A 22,536-nucleotide genomic window follows, 5' to 3' on the forward strand; every position below is an offset into this window, starting at 1 on the left:
CAATTCAGTCACATTGACTTGGTTTTCTTGAATAGTTAACACACAAATTCAATCGGAGAAAATAAAGAGGGTATAAGATGATATGTATTGATCATGTATTTGTTATGAATGTGTATATAACACATACACATGTGATTATACCTCAATGATAATTGAACCATATATTTTCTTGCAACCTCACATGCTTATATATTTTTTTTGCACGTGAATAGTTAGATTAGTTATTTGGTTACTAGGTTCTTGACTCACCCTCAGAGTTATATTTTATAAGCGAAGGCTTTGATAAAAGCAAAAGGAAGGAGGGCTCTAGTAGGGTTTGAGGAGCTTGTGTTTGTATAACTCCCTATCTCTCTCTTTTAGTATTGTATAATGAATTATTTGTATATTATGTCAATTTAGGATTACGCATCATTTTGGTACACTTGCATGAGAATATGTGATTTATGGGTATCTTGGCCTAGGATAATGTAATTATAATAAAATTATTGTAAGATATCAAAATATTAGTGCAAGTTACAGTGTTATGGTATTTGCATGTGTATGGATGAATATGGTATGGTTGAGTGTGATTATGTCCACGCCCCTTGATTATATAAATCGAGGCCATGGCCAAATATGTCTGAAATGTATATGATAATATATGATCATTTAATTAGATATATTGTGGTCTACTTGAGTTGGTTTAAGTGATCCTAGGGTTATTAGCACTTGGTTAGTGGTTTTGGACACCCTTGAGTTTGTTTTGAAAGGAAAAAGAAAAATTTTGCACCTAGTGTCTAAATTTTAAATAATAAAGCATTTGGTTATAAAATCGATGCTAATAGTTAGGTAGTTTAAAAAGCTACATGTGAAAGCTTGAATTGCTCTAATTGGACATCAAATGGTAAAGTGGCACACTATGAAAGTTGGCCTAGAGGTGCTGTCATGATGGTGGCAATGTGTTGTAACGCAGGGCTTATATACTGTGACGCATTGCACAGTGAGAGGGCTTTTCTTTTTGTGCCATCTACTGTGGTGGACAATACATTTTAGGCGATGTTTGAAAATTGCCCTTTTGATGCTTGAAAGCGATGTTACTTGTTTCCGTGCTTCTTTTACTTCTTTTATGTATTTTTAACTATGATTTGCGCTCAAAAATTATTTTAAAATGGTCTTTTTGGATCCCAACTTTGAAAACTAATTTTTTTAACCCTTGTCTGATATGATAATCTAATATAAAAAATTATCTTAATCCTGATTATTATAGCGGAGTTGTATGCCTTATTCTGATAATGTCAAGGCAAATATTATAGTGGATACTAGCAAAATTAATTTCCCAAAGGTGGCTAAGAATGGGTCTAAACTCATAACCCTTTGGCTAACCAAGAGGATAAAGAGGACTACCAAGCCATTAAACATGCTCGTTTATATAATGTATAAAATTACATATATAATAAATTTTTTTTACAAATCTCTTGATTATATAGTGTCTCTTAACTTACATTACTTGTTAATTACGTAATTTTACTTATTAAACTCATAACACTGTCAGCAAAACTACAATACTTGTTAATCATATAATTGTGTTTGTTAATTCCTTACCAGAACTTATTAATTATTTAACTTCACTTGTTAATTGATGAGTCTCTCAACTATATTACATTATTTCTTATTTATGTAACTTTACTTGCTAATTATGCAATAAGACTTGCTAATTACTTGATTTTACTTGTTAAATTTGTGACTTCCTAAACAAAATTACATAATTTGTTAATTATGTAATTTTATTATTAATATCTCAATAAGAGTTGTTAATTACTTAACACCTGTTAAACTTGTGACTCTTTCAACTAAATTATATTATTTGTTAATCATAATAAATAAGAATCATTAATTACTTAATTTTACTAATTAAATTTATGACTCTTTTGTTAAATCCTGTCAATCACGACTTCAGTCTCAGAATACTTATAATGTTATTTTCATCGTGTCCGGTCGATAAAGTGAAAACGCATGGTATGGTGACTTGAGGAGTCTTGACTATAGTTGGTACCAACACTAATTAACGTGAAACTGGGCGAATTGAAGGGAGTTGCTATTAAAAGTGACCCTATACACCGAATGAGTGGAAAGGTAAATAAATTGATCACAGGAGGGCAGTTTATATTATATGGTAAAAAAAATCAATATCGCTGGGGCAGAACGTTATCATGAAAGCATTTCCAAATCAGATGCTGACAAAATTCCCGAATTGGATATGACAGTCAATTCCACCTCTTCATGAGATGACGCTAATTTGCTATATTTTTAATTAAATTTTATTCATGTAATTATTTATTTTTAAATTAATTTTATTTTTTTATATTCACTATTGTTAAACACCTTATAATAAATATAAAGTTATTCATTAATAAAAATATTTTTTAAAAAATAAAATGATTATATCTTCAAAAATTAAAAATACTTTACATTTTTTAACATTTAATTCTTCAAAAATTATTTTATATTTTTGAATGGAGGGAGTACTTAATTGGTAGATGAAGCCATCCCCACAATTTCCATAGTTATATCATATAACTCATCAATACAGGACATTAATAATTAATTTACAGTCATCAAAAAACATTAGTTAAATCTTAAATTTTTTTAAAAATTTTATTAAAAATTTTATAAAAGTACCTTAATAATGATAATTTAAATTTTAATATATATTTTTTAAAAAGAATAATGAATGAAGTAGGGATATAATAAAAAAATTAATTATAAAAATTACTCAGTACCTTATATGTTAGATCAAGTCAGGCTTTTAGAATATATTCTATAATGTAATCTTGAGGAGTATCTCTCAACCATGGCTGTTGGCTCCATCTAAGAAGATTTTTGGGTTTAGACAAAAATGTTTTTGAGTAAATTTGATGTTGTATCTATAATGACTATTTGTGGATTTGGTAGATTCTACAGTGCTTTGAGAAGATGAAGTCACTTTTGAGAAGATGCTGTTTCATTCAAATCCTTGCTCCAGTATGATAAGAGAGGTAGAAGAGTAAATGCTAATGCCAAATTGCCAACAAATAATGATGAGAGAGAGAGAGAGAGAGAGCAAGTTGAGACAAAAGAGGCAATCAAAATTTAAATTATGCCTTATCTAATCTTGTTTATAAGATAAATAACAGGATTTTTTTAGTCTCATTTGCAAGATATGTTATCAATTTTTTATTACAATTTTCTTTTTTACCCCCATTAAGAGAGAGGCAGAAATGAGAAAAAAATATGGATGGAAGAAAATGAGGGGAAAACATTTTCAAAAATAGTTTTTTTTAACTATTTTTGAGTTTTTCCTCATTATTCTATTTATCCCTACTTCTCTTCTCCATCAAGATAAATATTAATAAGAGAAAATATATTAATAAATTATCTATATTAGATATTGATAAAGTTGAAAAACTTATTGAATAGTTTACAAGTTTTAAATTTGTTCTTAATTCTAATAAATTATATTAGATATACTTTATAAATAAGATGGATGAAGTGTACCTGTATAAAATCACTTGTTTAGAATTGGACAACGTAGCTTAGGCCTCACTTGAATCCAAAGCTGGTTACGGAAATGGTTATTTATTTGGGAATTGTACGCTTTGCATTTTGCTAGAGTCCCAACTCAACACTACCCTAAGCCTGTGGGCTGTACTGTAAGTCTGCAACTTGCAAGGACATGGCCTTTTCAAGCTAAGTTTGGATGAAAGCTGGGAGACACCGGAGGACGCTATGTCTCTGCGTCCATCTCTCACTTCCTAAATTATGCTTCCTGCGCAGGAATCACCAGCAGGGGTCACGTTTTATCTTAACTTTTTATTTTTTTATTTTAATAAAATATAATGATTATATATTTTTGGTCTTCTAAGTTAAAATATTATATAAGTTTTGAAACACTAAATAAAATTCTCATTTCAATTTTATTATAATCTTTTATGCATATATAGTCTATCTGTTTTAATAATTTAAAAATATAGTTGTAATAAGATTTACTTATTTTCAACAAGATAATATTATACTTACTCTTAAAATATTAATGCTATTTAATTTTATTTTAATTTTATAATTGATGAAAGAAATTATAATAATTATTACTAATAAACTTTATCAAGCACTGCATCAAAATTTTTAAGATATATTGAATGGTATATGCATATCTAGCATAAAATTACTCATCCGATAATTAAGATGTTATAGTTAAGATATGTTATTCTGAAAAACAAATTGCATTTTTTTTTGCAATAACCAAGCTATTGAATTTCATTATATATGTGCTTTTTTTGGTAATAACCAAGCTATTAAAAAATGAATAGTTTTTACTATGATATACTTAGATCTCATCAACATAAAAAAAGTGACAATTGAGCATTATTACTATGTTGATATATTTACTCACTATAATTATCAATTGAAAGAATTAAATAATAAATTCAGTGAGCAAATAACAGAGTTTTTTAGATTGAATAAACTTTAAATTTCAATCATGCATTTAAATTATTCAGTGCTCATTGGAAAGATAAAATCTTCACCAATTTAATGATAATTTATAGTGAGAAGAAAATTATTAAAAATTTTATCATAGATATGATAATTAATTATTCGTATACTATAAAAAATCGATAAACAAAACTTGAAAAAATATATTTATAAAATTAAATATAAATACATATATTAAAATATTTATGTTATATTAATGATATATAAATTTAATTTTCCTTCGAATATCATATTATCATCTCGACCTCTTAGCCACAGTAAGCTGTTTGCCACCACCGCCAAAAAACAAAAATTATGGCAGGGCAAACATGGCAGGGGCAGTATTGTTGATAAAAAATCAAACTAACGACGTTTTGGTCTAAAATAATTTATTCGCAACAATGGCCCTCCATTCCCACGTCCTCCCTTGGCATTGCAAATTCTCATGGTCAAGGGAGTCATCCATTCTCAAGTAACAGATGTGACTCTTCCCCAGCATACTAAACTTGGAATTCCCTTTCCTTTCCATCCGTTCCTTCTTACCAAACGTGGCACTAATGAATGGGGGATTATATTCACCTGGGAAAATGACAATTTAGGACTTCGTATGATAGTATCAGATTAGGATCGTTGCTTGAAGTGTTCAATGCTCAGATAGATTTTTCATATTCAACCCTGGAAATTCTTTAATCTCATCTTAATATTAATTTTCTTAGGAGGTTTTTAACTCCAGCCATGTACATGGAATGGAATAGTTATTTTATATTCAAGAGGGAAAAGCTAACATTTCGCTTGGCCTCCAACAATGAAGAGATACCCCTCATGATCCTAAATATATAAAGTATTTTTAAAAACTCTACTTTATCCAAAATACTACATGGCAACATGGAGTGCTTATATTTTTACAATTGTTTTTTCAATACTGCCCTTCTCTCAATTATTGCTGGTTTGAGTTTTGAATTTTTTTTTTAATACTGTGTTTTTGGCTTGTTAATTCTTAATTTCAATATGGCACTTAATTCTGGCCATTTATAGCGTTAAATGGAAACACAGGAAAAATTGACATCTTATTTAAAAATACAAGGAGATAAACGACCTTTTTTTTTAAAAAAAATGTAAATTAGTTTTCTCTTGTGTCCTTCGCCATAAAAGATGGAAAGGGGGATATCATATATGGCTATATGCAAATGCAAGTCATGTTTATTTAATTTCCTTTTTTTTCCCCTTTTGTTTAAAGAAGGGAAAATCACAATCAGGCCCCTAGAAGATAATTAACTACGATGCAAGGTTAAATGATTTTAACATGCCAAAGCACTTAGCTACCTTTGCTGTGAAAAACAAAAATACCCTTCATATGCGTATACTCTTTTAATAACAACTCTTCATTAGAACCAAAAAAGTCTCATTCATATTTTAACAACAATTAATTTTTTTATTAACAACTCTAAAAGATTAATTTGGTGATAGAAAAAAATAAGTATTATAATTTAGTACAATAAATTCCTATTCAAGAAAAATAGGTCCTACTTACATTCTAACAAAAATTAAGTCCTTCATTAATAACTACAAAATATTAATTTGGTAGATAAATTATTATAATTTGGTGAACAAATCTTTATTTAAGAAAAACAAGTCTTATTTTTATTTTAACAACAATCAATTTTCCCATCACAATAAAAATACATCATGGGTAGTTTTGTTTTTTCATAACAAATTTTAATTATATTTTAGTCTTTGATCCTTCAGAGAAATATCAAAATCTTTTGATCCTGAAACATAATTAGTTATCTCAGGGTCCTTGATTGTGATTGTCTCTTAAAAAAATAAGGGTTTATTAAAAAAAAAAATGCACGTGGTTGGAAATCATTCTGAACGGATTCTTCGCTCATGATTTCTTTATTGCCGCTCTCGCGTGACCAAAAATAAACCGTTAAAGATTTAGTTCTTTAAATTTATGAAACTTTTTATTTTTATTTTTTAATTTTATAAATTATTTTTTAATTTTAACACTATTAATTTTTTAATAAAAAATTTTAAATATTGAAAAATTATTTTTAAATGTTGACATATTAAGTTTAATTTTTTTAAATAATAATGATTAACATAAAAAATAGTCATTTAAAATTAATGGTGTTAGATTAAAGGATTTAAATATACTTTATAAAATTGAAGAATTAAACTAAAATTTTATATAAAATTAAAGGACCAAAGGCACATTATAGCACCCAAAAAAAAAAACAAACTCTAATGATGTTTAATTTGCTACGATTTATCAAAACTAGGAATCTCTTCTTTGTTTTTTTAATCATCTTAACACGCATATATATCATATTTTCCATTTGATATTATGGGACATTTTTTAACTAAATTATATTTTAATGAGTTAATTAATTATGTTTAAAATTATATGCTTTTTTTATGTTTGCTCTTATTTGATAGTGTATCTTAATTATAAAATTTTATTAATTATAATCCCTAATTAAGGTTTTTTTTGGGGAAACAATCTAATGTCTTATATTTTTTAACAACCCATCCTAAAAATATGTCTTATACTTTTTAAGAAAGAAAAATGTCTTATACTTTTTAAGAAAGAAAGTATTATATTTGCCAAGGGTGGAGCTAGGGTGAAATAATAAAGGGACTGAGATTAAAAAACAAACATAATATAAAACTTTTATAAATTTCAGGAGGTTGAAAGTATATAACTTTAAATATGAAGGAATTTTTGGGGGGGGGGGGGAGGCTTTGGGTTGCCCCCCTTCATTCGTCCCAACGTTATTGTTGTTCAACTACAACAATTTAATTGCTGGTAGGAAAAAAAAAAACTACAACAATTTAATTATTCTAGTTTATTTTCATAAAAAAAACTACAACAATTTAATTATTCTAGTTTATTTTCATATAAAGAACCTCCAAAGTTTGTGGTCTTGTTCAACTGGACAATAGGGAAGTCGGATGGAATCCTCCGGCCCATAATCTCAAAAGCGCATATATATTGTTTTAAAAATTAAAAAAATGTAGTTAGGTTTGTTTTAATTCCTGTCCCAGGGATTCTCTGAGAGCTATTTTCTCGTTGTCAGCGAGGGTTTTTTTTCCTATGACCTTTGCTTTCCAATGCCTCTCTATAACATCCTATTTTCATATAAAAATTTAATGTAAGAAAATTATAAAATTGAGTTTTTATTTGAGAATTTAATTTAAAAAAATTATAATATTTAATTAATAATTAAATTATGTTTTGAGAAAAATTTGAGGTTAGTGAGTTTGGGTGTGAAAAAAAGCCCAATGCTAAAACCTATTGTGAATTTCACAAGGTGGAGAAGAGAGGGGTCATATTAGCTTATGAGAGAAAGATTATACTTAGAATTAAGCTACAACCGTTTGAGAAAAAAGTAGAGAGAAAATTATTTTCGCATATACACAAAGTGGTTTTAATAAATCAATCTTTACAAGTTCATTTACTGTTGGATTAGGCTTAAACTTGTTCACAAGGTTCACATCCAAATTGTCATTTTCAATGGTTGGATCATTGATTAGTTTCTTGATTAGAGAGTTATTAACTTCGTCATTTGTAATAGCTATTTTCGCATCAAAGCAGTCTCAATAAATTAACATTTATAAATTTGTTCGCTATTAGATTGGGCTTAAATATTTTCCATTGGATTTGTGACATACAATTTGTCCTTTTTAATGGTTGGATCATTTATTAGTTGAATTATCAGAGAGTTATTAACTTTGTTATTCGCAATAGCCATTTTCATATTGTCACAAAGTAGTCTTAGTACATTTTATTTTTTGAATTTGTTTGCCATTGGATTTAGGTGAAATTTGGACATCTTGTTTGTGACGTTTAACTCAATATTTTCTACGGTTACATCTTTGGTTCATGTTCTTATGTAAAATTTATTAACTTTATCCTTCATGTGAGATTTAATTTGAAACTCTAAACCTAATAAAGAATCCTTATGGTCAAATAATGGATTGTAGAGACTTAGAGTGAATTTAGTTAGACTTTCGAGGGTCTAATGAATTTAAAAAAGTTAATAAAGACTCTAAACTAATTAACTAAATGATTTTAAAGTGTTATGTTAGGTCGCGGGTAACATTATATACCTATGCTCAATAACGATAAACTCTATAATGCTAATTGTAGCTGTTGTGCATGATTAGAGACCTTGTAGAATTGTACTTTAAGTGTCCTTTTGAATGACTCAAGGGGTGGAGATAACCAAGAACCTAAATTCCCTCCTATATTAAATCAAGTTTTTATTGTACATTTTTTTTTTATATAAATGAGGAAAAAGTTGTAAGCATGAACTATATGTGTGTGTGTGTGTGTGTATGAGAATGTGTGAAAGTTATATGCATATGTGATTTATGTATTGCAAGCTTGAATGATAAATTAAAATGTTAAACCTAATATATTATGAATTATTATAGAGTTGTGAATTATTAAGAAATATGTGATTTGTATATGTGGTAAAAATATTGACAATATAAGACTAGCATAATCATAAATGTGATGCACATGTGTGACATAGATGAGTATGAGTTTGCCATGTGATCGAGGAGATTATATTTAAGTCCACATGGCATGAAAAATATTTGAGCATTGCCCATAGTTGTTTAACTATGGCACTAACTTTAAAGAGTTAAATGTGGTTTCGACTTAGCCGATGATATTCATTCCATAAGTAGGTATGTCTATTGACAATTATATGACACCCTATGGGTAGAGGAGCCTATGGTCTAAGTTTGGAAAGCGAAAACTTTTGGTTGGGTTACCCCTTAAATATTAGAGAGTTTGAAATGAGTTAGTATATCTAGAATCAGTCTTGTTACCTGACAACCTATGGACTTAGTTAAAAGAAATAAAGAGTTTATGAGGTGGTAGATGATCATGCATATATATTTATATGAATATGTGATATCATATGTAATTTTGTGGTTTGGGGTGTGGGATTGTTATGCTTACATAATCTTAAACGCTATTTGAATATGTGTTAGAAGTTAGGAATTTCTTAATTATTGAGATATTTATCTTACTCCCTGTTACTAATGTTTTTACAAGTGACGCTTCATAGGTGCAAAGGGAAAAAAAGTAATCAAAGGCACACAATCAGTGATTGCTTGTAATGCCTTAATGCATGTGTGTAGAGGATTTATATTGTACATATTTATATATTGCTAACTAGGACTGTCAGTACATGTTAATTGTGGGTATATGTTTTTAATGGATTAAACTGGTTAACTCTTTGAATACAAGACCATAAGGGCTATGGTTAGTTAGTTAAATAAAAGATAAATTTATGATTATGTTTGTCAAATGAGAAGTATGATAAGATCACACTAAGATGCGGACAAGTGGTGTAATGTTGTGGATTTCCTGGGTTAAATTGTGCCATGAAGCCAGTTGGAGGGATTATACTATATTTTACTTTGCTTGCATGAATGTAAATTATGAAAATGTTTTTATTAGTATTTTAAACTAGATATAAGTCTCAGATAAGGCTGATGAATGTTGAAATAGGATTCAAACAATTATAATGACATTTGAATTATTTAGTATATGCTTTTTGTGTAGTTGTTTACTCTATTTTAAAAGTTTTAAACTCAACATTTTCAATTAATGATTTTGTAATTTGGATAATTTTTTCAAAGCATTTTCTAGTAAAATTGAAATTAACTCTTTTAACTTTGGTCATTTTTAACAATCATGGATGGTGAGTGTTAGTGAGTTAATTAGTAAATAGGAGCTTCACTCTCTTATCGACTTTTGCTATGAGAGGGGTGTTCGATGTAGGTGAATATTTGGTTGGTTTTTTGTCTCCTTATGTTGGGGTATGTTGTTTTCTCCTCTTTCAATCTGAGTTTCTTATAAGGGAATAGGGGTTCAATTGGTCTTGGCAATGTAGAGATTGTCTGAGCAAAGAATTAATGATTTGAGTGATAGTTAATTGGGAGTCTTGCAACTTCTCCTCGCAAGCAAAAAAGTATGAGGTTTTTTTAGTGTGGATCTTGATGATTTTGGTTTGCTATTAGGGGATCTTAACTTAGGCTTTTCAATTCGATAGGCTGTAGTTTGCAGCAGAGATGTGAGTGCTTTTCTATAATGCCAATTGCTGGTTTATTGTCATTATTGATGGTTTTGTTTCTCTTTGCTTGAAATTTGATGCATGGAGGTGGTAAATTTGCTATTAGGATAATAGTTATGGTTTATATAAGGATGTGACTATTAGGATAATTCTATGAACCCAACCTATTCCTATTTTCAAATGTGACTTATAGTCTTTTGGAGTTTTTATAACAGCAGCAACATTTCTTACTTTCTAGTTCCATTTTAAAACTTGAGATAATTTTGGTAATGTCATTTCTTTTCTTTATTCGTGCCATTTTATTTTGGGTTAAGGGTTTTTTTTTTTGTTTGTTGATTGCATTGTTTCTCTTATTTATATTTTGTTCGTTATGCCTTATTTGTCTTTGTGAATGTTACGATTTTGAATAGTATGTCATATTTTTGGTAGAAACAAAAGTCAGGTCTCAAAAGTAGATTCAATTAATAACAATTAGGATTTGATAAAAATTTTAAAAGAATGGGCAATTACAAATATTGAGTCAGATTCTTTGGTTATAATTTATAAGTTATATTTGAAATTTATAAAACCTTATCTACAGTTAGATTTTCTATTTTCTTTATCCATATTTTTAACTCATTCTTCTTTAAAAAAAAAATTTATCGCATACCCAACCATGATTAATTCAATCTTTTGGGATTTAAATGGTATTCTATAAATTTTTTTTCTAAATATATAATGCATTATTGTAAAGATGACAACAAATTGTCGGTCTCTCTTTCAGAATTTAGATTTTTTTTTTTTGTGCCTTCAAGTATACTTACAGGTTTAGCTGCGTGTGGTGATATTGCACAATGTTATGTAAACTACGGATAATTTATCGTGTTTTGAGAAAAGCAGTGCTAAAATATTGCACATGGTTATATCTGCTGTGATGTTAATAAACGTACTTTTTTTTTTTAGCAAAATTTATAAATGTTCTTATTAGTTAATTAGGTTAGTTGAAAACTGTACGTATATATGGCACTCATGATGAAAGGTTACCTGCTAACTAGGAAAGAATGACCCGAACTCAAATTGAAATTGCCATCCTGAAAGTCAACGTATCTGGAGAAGACGTTGAAGAATGGACTGCCAGTCATGCTTGCTTACGATGGAGATATGCATTTGAAGCAGAGGTCCCAAAAAAATAAAACTGAAGCACGTGTTTCTCGAGACTTGTAAGTAGGAATCCCTCCTATTCCTACTAAAACTAGGTAAAGTTAATCACTCTACTAGTTTTAAAGAATACTCCCTCATGTTTTTTTAAAATATTTTTTTAATTCTTAATATAAGGTATTTAATAAAATATTAATTATATTTTTATTTTTATTTTCATTTAAATTCATTAATTATGGGAGAAGATACAATATAAATTTAAAATTTTTTTATTTAAACTGGAATAAAATTAAAGTTTATAATATTTTCATACAATGTAAATTTTAACTACCTTTTCTTAATTCTGGTGAGGTAGATAATTAAAAGTGTCTTATTATAGTAATAGAAGGGAGTAATGATTAGTATTTTTAAACCTATGGTCCTATTTATATTGTGGGGAGAAAAGTGTCTTTTTATTGTTTTTTTTTGCAATTTTTTTTATTTTTATTTATAAGTCATATCATTAATTTTTTTACTACAAATTTCTCATTCTACCCTCCACTAAATCTTGATGAGAAAAATATGGTATTAAAGCATGCATGTTTAATGGTAGTAAAATTAAAAATTTATTAAATTTTTAAATATTGTTCATGGGTTTTAAGATTTTTATTAGTTCTAAAATATATTGAAAGTAATTTATAAATAGGATAAGTAAAGTATAATTTTTTAATTGAAATTAATGTTTCTCAATAAATTGTTGTATTAAAATTAAAATCAAGATTAAAAAAAAATATAAAATACACATTTTTATCCAACATCTTGAAGCACGGCCTTTCAACTTTGCATTGTAATTAGGACAAATAATGTACTATTTAAGCTCTTATTCGCTTCACGATTCTTATCGTTTGCGAAGGCAACATGTGGTTTCTTAAACTCTTGATGCTTCCTAGCTAGCTAGCTATAATATTATATATTTTTCGTAATTTTTTAAAATCGGCATCTCAAATTCTCAATTTTTTTAATAATTAGTAGCAATTTTTTAATTTGGCCAATATAATTAGTAGCAATTAGTTGTGCAAAATGCAAATTGTTGTAAGTACTAAAATTTTTCAAATACATGTACTCCTCGGCTCCTTGCAAAGACTAACTAACAAGTTTATTGCATAGATAAAAAAAACCGAATAATTAAAATTAGAAAAACCTTATTTTAAAATTAATCTCATTAAAATCCATAAATCATAAGAGGGTGTTTAATAAACACAAATATGCATATTTAATCTTCTAATTTTATATAAAATTTTAATTTAATTTAATTTCTTATAAAACATCTTTTTAGTCATCTAATCCTAACACTATTAGCATTAACATATAATTTTCCGTACTAATCATGTTATTTTAACAAATTAAATTTAATGTATCAACATTTAAAAATATTTTTTCAAAATTTAAAATTCACCATCTTTTTGTTAATGAAATTAATGACATTAGGCTAGATGATTGAAAAATATCCTATAAAGGACTAAAGTAAAATTTTGCATAAAATTAAAGGATAAAATGTGCATTTTACCTTTAGTAAATTACAAAATATCAAAATAAATAATGTTTTAAAAAAATAATATTTTAAACAAAAGCAGGGGTGTTCATAGGACGGGATAGGATTGAGACACCATTGTCTCATGTCTCGTCCCAAAAAATGATTAAGACTGATTTTTATCTCATGTCCCATTTTTGTCCACTAGGAATCGGGACATCATCTTAATGAATCAAATAATGTAGGAGGAATACTTGAGTAATAATATTCATTAATTAAAATGTTAAATCATATAACTTATTAAGTTTAAAACCAAAGCATCATGAGTATATAAAATCACAACAATTATTGAATTACATTCATCACAACTACAAATATATACTTTAAAGTCAAGATGCATGAGACATATATAATATATTATGGTAGTAATTATAAGTAATCTCCAAGCTATAAGAATAATAATAACAGATAAATTTGGTATAACATCAAGTCATTATTTTTCTCCTTTACAAATATGTTAAGCTAGTGACTTTTTGGAAAATAAAGCAAGGGAAATGATATAAACAAATGTTATTAAATAAGTATATATAAGAATAAATTATATTAATTATATTAATATACTGTAAAGAAAGATATTACCATATACTGCTTACTCTGCATCATTAAAATTATTAATATAAAAACTTTTAGTTTTAATTAATACATTGAAATTATAATTAACATATTTAATGTATATTTTTAAAATAAAAAATATATATATATATATATATACTCCCCCATTCAAAAATGTAAGGCATTTTTTGAGGAGTTGGATGTTTAAAAATATAAAATATTTTTAGTTTTCAAATTATAATCATTGCCTTTTTTTTAAAGTACTCCTATTGATAATTGCTTTATATTTATTATAGGGTGTTTAATGGAGGTAAATATAAAAAGATAGGATTAGTTTAAAAATAAGCGACTATTTTATTAGGGGGTGATATTCAATTAAAAATATCTTATATTTTTAAATGAAGAGAGTATATATATAATATTTGGGACATGATGGGACGGGACGTCCAAGGAACAATCCTATATCCCATCTCAAACCCTTTTTGATCTCTTTTCGATTGTTTTGATGTGGGATGAGATTGTTTTGATATGATTGAAATAGAGTCAGGTCAAATTAAGAACTATAGTTTTATAATTAGCAGCGGAGGCAAGATTATCAATTTTTCATTTAAATAATATAAAAATAAACTTTAATTAGTAGCTATAATAACGTACTTGAAAAATATTCACGGTCTCGTCACTGGTATATTTATTAGAAATTAAAAAATATAATGAGAAAAACAACTAAACCGGCAAATCTTATTTAGATGCTACTGTCAATAGCTGTCATAAAAACTACAGTTACAAGATTACCCCAAAAAAAAAAACAACAACAACAGTAACAAAACTTACGGTCAAACGTTGAAAGAGATTGTCATTGACATGTGGTTCTCCAGAACCTTTTAATTTTTGGGTTTGATCGGCGACCGGATCTCATTCATACCATACCCACAAAAGGATCAATATTTCTAACTTCAAAGAGTTAGGTGAGTAGGTGCCCCTACCACCCCCAAAGATTTGTTCCCAAAAGGATACGAAGAAATTAAGTCGGCAGTCTCCGCATTTCCAGACTATAGTATAATAAATCCCATGGCGTTTGCGTGTATGTATTCCAAATGTAAGAAACGATTTCCATTTCTATAATCATTGAGTGAAATTTCCATTTTGAAGAAATAAAGTGGTCCTCTCGTTGGAACTCATGAATTACTAATGAACTAGAGATCGTGTGACTTTCAATATAACACCAAAACAGTGGAAACTGTACAAAAGAAATCATGAGGCATCTCTAGGAATATCATAAATTCATGGACCTTATTTGTGGTTATATATTATTCTCCAACTGTTAAAGGCATTGTCATTATCAGTGGTCCAGAGTGGTAGGTGAAAAATCTCCCTATTCAATTAATATATATATATGGGTACATATTTTTTCAGAAAATAAAAGGATTTTAAAAAAGTCAATATTTCTTGTATATATAAAAGAGGGTATGGTAGTGACAGGTTGTCTACCCACCAAAAGGTAGGAATCTGTATGCAGATGAAATTACCAATATAATTCACTCTAATTCCTTCTCGCAGGGGGGCAATTAAGACAATTTGATAGAGTGAATTGAATTATAAGCATCGGGATCAGTAGGCGGATTCCACTACCTATTGACATACCATGTGTATGTATGTGCCCAGATATGCATATAAATTAAGCACAGAAAAATCTCTTCAAGACCCTAGTGATGGCTTTCCTTTTCCGGCCGTCAGATTAAATAATTAGAAAATGGTTCATTTTATGGTGCAAATACCCCATCATTTAAAAATATAAAATATTTTTAATTAAATTTTATCCCTTAATAAAGTAATTATTTACTTTTAAATTAACTCTATCTTTTTATATTTATTTTATTAAACACTCTATAATAAATATAAAGTCATTAATCAATAGGGACACTTTTTTTTTTTTAAAAAAGGTAATGATTACACTTCAAAAAATTAAAAATGTTTCATATTTTTTAACATTCAATTCTTCAAAAAATGCTCTACATATTTTAATGAAGTGAGTATTAATTTATGATTTTAAAAACACTGCAATTGTGAGTCATACAATTACTAGTATGCCTTCACGAATGGCTTCTTAGTCTGACCAACACATTAAAATGCTTGCAATTCACCTCAATAAACTGATAAGAAGATTGAGGATCGCAAACTTACTGAACAAAGCTTAGGATTATGAGGTGCAATATAATGGATAGAACTGGCATTCATAAATTACCAAGGATTTGGATACAACTTACTCAACGAGTGTTACATGTGATAGGACAATAATCATCTATTTAATTAAATTGTCAGAGATTTTATTATATGATGTTCAGAAATTAAAATATTAAATCTTAAATTTTTAAAAGGAATAATATATGTGAGGAGTATTCTAATCATGGAAAATACTTCAAATTTTTGGAGAGAAATATATTTTAATAATTTTTAAATATTAATAAGTTGTAATAATTAATTAACATACTCATTGAATGAGTGAATTTAGATCCCAAATCCAAATTTAAATTATCAATTAACTATATATACATACAGAAAGAGAGAGAAGGAGGTGAAGTGAAAAGGGTTTGTTAAGGCCCAAAACAAGGGCCATGAATGCTGAGGGATAGTGGGGTCCCTCCATGGGGAGCGCGGTGGCTTTCGTAGAAGATGGAAAAATGAATAGGCAGTCAACAGATAAGCACAAAGGAGAAGGTTTTTATGATTTAAAGCCTCTTTGCTTCCCCTCACGCAGCATTTCAGATTGCAGACTGCAAGCCTTTCTCTCTTCAATCAAGATCCATCCCCATCCTCAGGTTAATACTTACTAGGGTTTTGGCTTTCTCTGCGTCGACCATCCATCTATTATCCACGTTTCATCTGACGGTGAATAAAACCCGAACGACGATTCTTCGTCGAACCGATCGAATGCTTGGACGCTGCAGAGAATTAGGGATCGATATATATTGGGAAGCAAACCAAGCTGGTGGGAGATGGAAAGTGCTGTAATCACAACAAAGGTATTGGCGCGCCTCAATTTGAAGACGTGGTTAAGAGATGAAAAGTAACCATGTAGTTTAATTGAGCCGCGTCAATATCTCAGTTTTGCACTTCTCTCCATTTCCTTGTGCAGTAACACCAATAATCCTGGTATGTCTTCGTCTCCCATCATTATTTCTCTTTATTATATTTTCCCCTTCTCAGTTAATTCTTCTTTGGTGCATATCGCATATATATACTTGTCTCTTAACATGCCTTTAATCTCCCTTCTATCCTATTATTGATTCTTCTGCACACAGTCTTGCGTCTGAGCGTCTCCCGGTATCTTTGTCCATCCCCGCCCAAAGACACGTGTTTTTATACGTCCTTGATTCTTTTTTTATTTCTGCAGCGAAACGTACATAATTAATCAATACTCTCCTCTTGAATGTATATATACGAATCTATTATCTATAGAGCCATTTTATGCAGTTTAATTTACTAGCTGATTGACGGAGCTGCTTATACAATTTTGTCATATATGAATTATCTGTTTTTATAAATGTACAAAGCATGATAAGTTTTTTTTTTTGTTTTACAATCGCTCAACATTAATGAATGGATAATAATTATTTAAACCAAACTCCTTTACATGATGTGCTTTGATTAAGGAAGTTATCTAAGAAAGTTCACATTGGTTTATTATTAACTATATATAATCAGGACATGACTTCATAAATATGAAACCTAGAAAAATGGAAAATATGCATACAATAATATATTTGAGTATATAAAAAGGAAAGACTACTGTGTTTTGCTGAGTGCTAACGATAGGTTGGATTCATTTGATAAAAGAACAAACGATAGGTCGGATTGATACATATGAACTTGATTTGCTTGCAAAATCCGTAGCCTGATTTTTTGGCGCTAACTTTTCTCTCTCATAAACACACACAAACCATACCTGGATATATGCATGTAGGTAATTTTGTCTCTTCCTTTCCTTACATTTTTCTCTAAATCGATTTGCGTAGCAAGATATATATGTGTAGCTAACTAACATGAATAGAATAGAAAGGAGTAATCATTGAGTTCCGACCTAATCATTATACCGCCAATTCAAAACGTCTGGCTGCTCTGGTCTTGACAATAATTATATGTAGAAGGATATAAACAAAGATATATATATATATATATATTTATATAAAAGAAATTATGTGAGGGCAAATTAAGCAGGATATTAGAGCGTCAGAAAGAGTAGGTGAAATTGGAGTATCAGGTCGGCCATCAGAGATTGCACTAAAGCATTATTGAATTGTATTATCTATACTTTACACAAAGCAGAAAGAATCGAAGGCATAAATGATGCAGAGAAAGGGACAGGAAAAAAATAGGTCCACCCTCAAATTAAAACCACGATATATAGGGCTGGTTTGGTCCTTTTAATTAAATGCATCAACCACCCGCTTATTAATTAGCAACCAAATATATATGTAGCAAGTGAAGGTGCGTACATGTATAACCCTAATCAAATCTCCGCTCTACTGCATCATCTCATAAAATCATGCATGCATAAGGTAACTCAATTTCTACCACATATAATTCCTTTGCACACAAAAGGGGTGGGTTAATTAGGTTTTGATGACTTTCAAAGAACTTTATAAATTACCCTGGCAGCGTCGTCACATCATTGATAACATGACTTGGGGAATCAATGTTTTTAATTTGTTGAATATGAACCCAGTTCTTACCAATTAAATCAATGTTTGTTAACTAAAAGAATGATATGTATTGAAATATAAGAAAGATTCATAGTCATATTAGAGCAATTGATAAAATATGTGAATAAAATTTATTTATAGAAATTTGAATTTAGAAAAAATACATTTGAAACCCAGTAATATATATTTATTTGTGTGTGTGTGGGGGGGGTGATGAGAAGGATTGAGAGGGATGGGAAGGGACAGGGAGGTGAATTAATGGATTGTCTGTACTCTCTCCACGAAGGAGCTCTGCCCTGAGGGGAATTAAGAGGGGGGGCCTATCCCTTTCTTTTTTCTGTTAGGTACCTTCGTCTCTTCCATTTTTTTTCCCTCCACAAATCATGTAACAATTATATTCCTTATTTGCATCACAGTTTGGCTTTTATATATATATATATAATTATCTGCCCGTCTCACATTCGAGCATTACCAGCCTTAATTGAAAATTTGAAAGTAACTCTCCAAGATTTCCTATATTTACACATATTCATACTTAAATGGTCGTGGTCCCTTTTACTAGAATCCAACACTTGTTAGTTGATCCATTGAATTTCTAACTAATTTAGAATCTTACTTAAAAAACCGACCCTCCGGAAGTTTTTCTGTAAGCTGCTTCTGCCGTCATTTTTACGTTATCTTCCTCAAAGATTGGAAATAAACAAAAAGATTCTTTCTTTTTTTTTATTTTAATAATGCTGCGTCACTTTGAGCCAAGACTGGCGAAGAGGAGCGTATAAAATGACAATCAATGGGGACCAAACTGAAAAGATCTTACCCGACTATATATTGTGTTATTTGTGTGTGCTTGTATTTTTATATTATATATTTTTGAGCAGTGATTAAAAGAATCAACCAGACAATTTATGATTCACACGTATTTGATTAAGTATGTGAAGCAATGCGGTAGTATATATTTGTAAATATTTTGACCTAATCTAATATGGACGCAAGAGTCCAGCGTTGACAAGGCACAGGGAGAGGATTGTGATGGTAATTAGCAAGTGTAAACTTGAAACTTTTGGCATCTTTGAATGCATCACGAGTGACGTGGGAAGAGCATCATGGATTCGTGGATTTTTTGTTGCATCTTTCTCAAGAAACCCTTCATGATCTTTCTTACATGGCCATATATAATAGCATCTGAAATCTTTATATATATATATATATATATTATTTAAATTTGTTGTGATAGAATTACAAGCGCAAGGTGTGTTGACAGGTTGATGATTTGATGATAATCCCACCCTGCTCCTGATATTTCGTCTTCACTCACAGCAACATCAACGTCAGCTGCCCCACTCTGTCTCACTTGAATGCTTTCTTGCTTTCCCACTCACACCCCCTCCTTTAATTAATTATTTTGTTTCCCTAATTCTGATTGATTCATGTGCACTTCTTTAAACCACTACTATATATTATATACTAACATATATTTCATCTAACTGCTTCTTTCGTCCGTGATAGCAACTTCACTTTTTCCACCTTTTTATTTAAGCCATCTTATTTGCCTCTTGCGGCAACAGATATAGTACTTTAATTATTTATGCTCTTGTGTACGCCCAAGTGATGTTAATTACTTGAAAAAAAAAAATTTGTTCAAGTCCACACCCAATATATAGCTCCCTTTCATGTAGTCAACGAACTTACCATATTCTTGCAAATCAACTACGATCATCAAATTTTGGATCTTTCAGCCTTCACTTCAAGCAATTTCGCACACTAGGATGAACACGAGCAACTAAAACAATTGAAACATGTATGGGCAGCTCCGCCCCAGCCTGAAGATGAGCTGAATTGTTCACTTTTTTTGCAGTCTTTATATATAAGTTACTTTTAATTACTTTATCAAAATCAATACTTCCTTTGATCTTTTTTATAGGATAGAGAGAGAAAAAATTTTTTAGTCTTATTTATAAGTTATATCATTAAATTTTTTTTACAAATTTTTTTTTACCCTGAATGTTGGAAAGAGAAAATTGCTATTGAAGTATGTATATTTAATAACGGTAAAGTTAAAAACTTATTAGATTTTAAGACAGAGTTAATGAATTTTAAAGTTTTTTTTTATATTAGTGAAACGCGTTGGACATGATTTATAAATAGGACCAGAAGAGTAAAACATAATAAAGTCATTGACGTTGTCTGAAAAAGAAATTTTTATTCATTCTGATTAAATGCATCATTCTTAAAAAGCATTTTCCTTTTCATGTATATAACCCTGATCTACTCTATTTGTTAAAAATTCTGAAAGGGTAAAATTGAAAGAAAGTAGTTAATGATATTTTCTGTATATAAAAGATTACTCATATATGTAAAAGGCCACAGGAGTATAGTATATCAACTCTCAGTACAAACTTGAATAACGGAACCGGAGAAAATATTATATATACTTATTATTTTATCAGAAGTATTATATAATTATTCTATGTCGATTTTATCAGTTAATTGAATTTTTCTATTTTAATTAGTTTTGTGCTTCTCTCTACTATCGATCAGTTTAATTAAGAAAACTACAATTTCTTAAAACGAAAAAACTAACCGTGCAAATCATGATTCCAACTCCAAATTTGATATACTCATAATGTAATCCTGAAATATTTCATCGTGAAGTTGAGCAAATAGAGATTAAATTTCATATAATCGGATATCTCTTTTATCTTGCGCAGAGATAAAAGGGAAAGGGACATGGCCGATTCCTTTGGAGTTTTGATGGGTTAGAACCTCATGAAGATGAAAGATTGAAGTTTTAGATTGGGCCCAAAAGCCCAATTTTAGTGGCCAATGAGACTGCTTTTTTTGTTGGGACTTCATTTTTTACATTTGAAAACATGTACACACTTAAAAAAAAAAAAAGAAGGATAACAAAACAGAATGAACAAAGCCTATGAGATGGGTTTGATAAGAGCAATGTCCAATTTCTGTACCATAATTGTATATGGGGCAATAGAGGGTGGTAGCCGCAAAGCCATTTTTATTTCTCTATGAAAAATGCTTGTAGCTTGTATTAACAATTATGCCCGATATATAACTGTCATCCCCGTATATTCACGTTCCAACATCACCATGCTGTAAAATTGTAATTTTTTTTCCTTTTAATGTCGTGTAAATAAAATCATGCATGTTTGTGTGGGACAATTGATGTTTGTGACTTTGTGTTTCAATGAACTTATTCCTCATAGCCGATTTTATGGAGAGGTATAATTAATGTAGTCAATATGTCATGTTCCACTCATGTAAGAACATTAATAAGTCTTCATATCGAAATCACTAATAAATTAAAATAAATGCAACCAACAAAATTTGGTTCAGTTGATAATTATTTGACTCATAATTTATAAAGTCATGTGTTAAATTTTGTTGTTGATACAAGGATTTTAATTAAACAAATGTACAAAACAAAGTTTCATATCTGATTATATAATAGTTATAAGCTAGCTACATTACAAGTCAAACTAAATCTTTCTCCCTATACCCTTTTAAAGCTGACTATGTACAATTTTTGGTGGGGAAGAAGTAAATCAGGGTTCTAAATAAGACCTAGCCTATTTAATAATCTTTACTGATGTCAACATACTATGAGTTTTAGTAAGGTTAATGACTCACACTTTAACCGTTAAATAGATTCAATAGATTGCATGTCTAGACCGTAAATGTGAGATCAAATGATATAATTGGATTTCAATATTTCAAAGACTATTAGTTAACTTGTTTTAACATGTCCATAAAATAGTTAATCTGAGTGAGCAGATAAACAGTTCACACACAGGACACAATTTTCCATCATAACTTACTAAAAAAAAAATTACTTTTAAGAGGGTGGAGTCTGTTCAGGTCAGGGACTGATCCAAAAAACAATTGTGTGGGGGGCTAAAATGCAAAATTACATAATAGTAGGGGCCATAATTAATTTTACCATTTTTTACAAGTGAAAACTAGGTAATTTTAACAAAAA

The 22,536-nt window shown here is 29.2% G+C and overlaps 1 long non-coding RNA gene across 1 annotated transcript; it reads left to right on the top strand.

Moving 5' to 3' along the window:
* The first annotated feature begins 16,440 nt into the window (after window positions 1–16,440).
* On the top strand, window positions 16,441–20,026 carry LOC129312990 (uncharacterized). The gene is made up of 2 exons (XR_008593808.1): window positions 16,441–16,992; window positions 19,804–20,026. It is a non-coding gene; the product is annotated as an uncharacterized LOC129312990 (long non-coding RNA).
* Window positions 20,027–22,536: the final 2,510 nt, after the last annotated feature.

The sequence above is a fragment of the Prosopis cineraria genome, unplaced genomic scaffold (genome assembly GCF_029017545.1).
Source record: "Prosopis cineraria cultivar Desert tree isolate PC_DT_omini unplaced genomic scaffold, ASM2901754v1 PC6, whole genome shotgun sequence".
In the NCBI taxonomy this organism is placed as follows: domain Eukaryota; kingdom Viridiplantae; phylum Streptophyta; class Magnoliopsida; order Fabales; family Fabaceae; genus Prosopis; species Prosopis cineraria.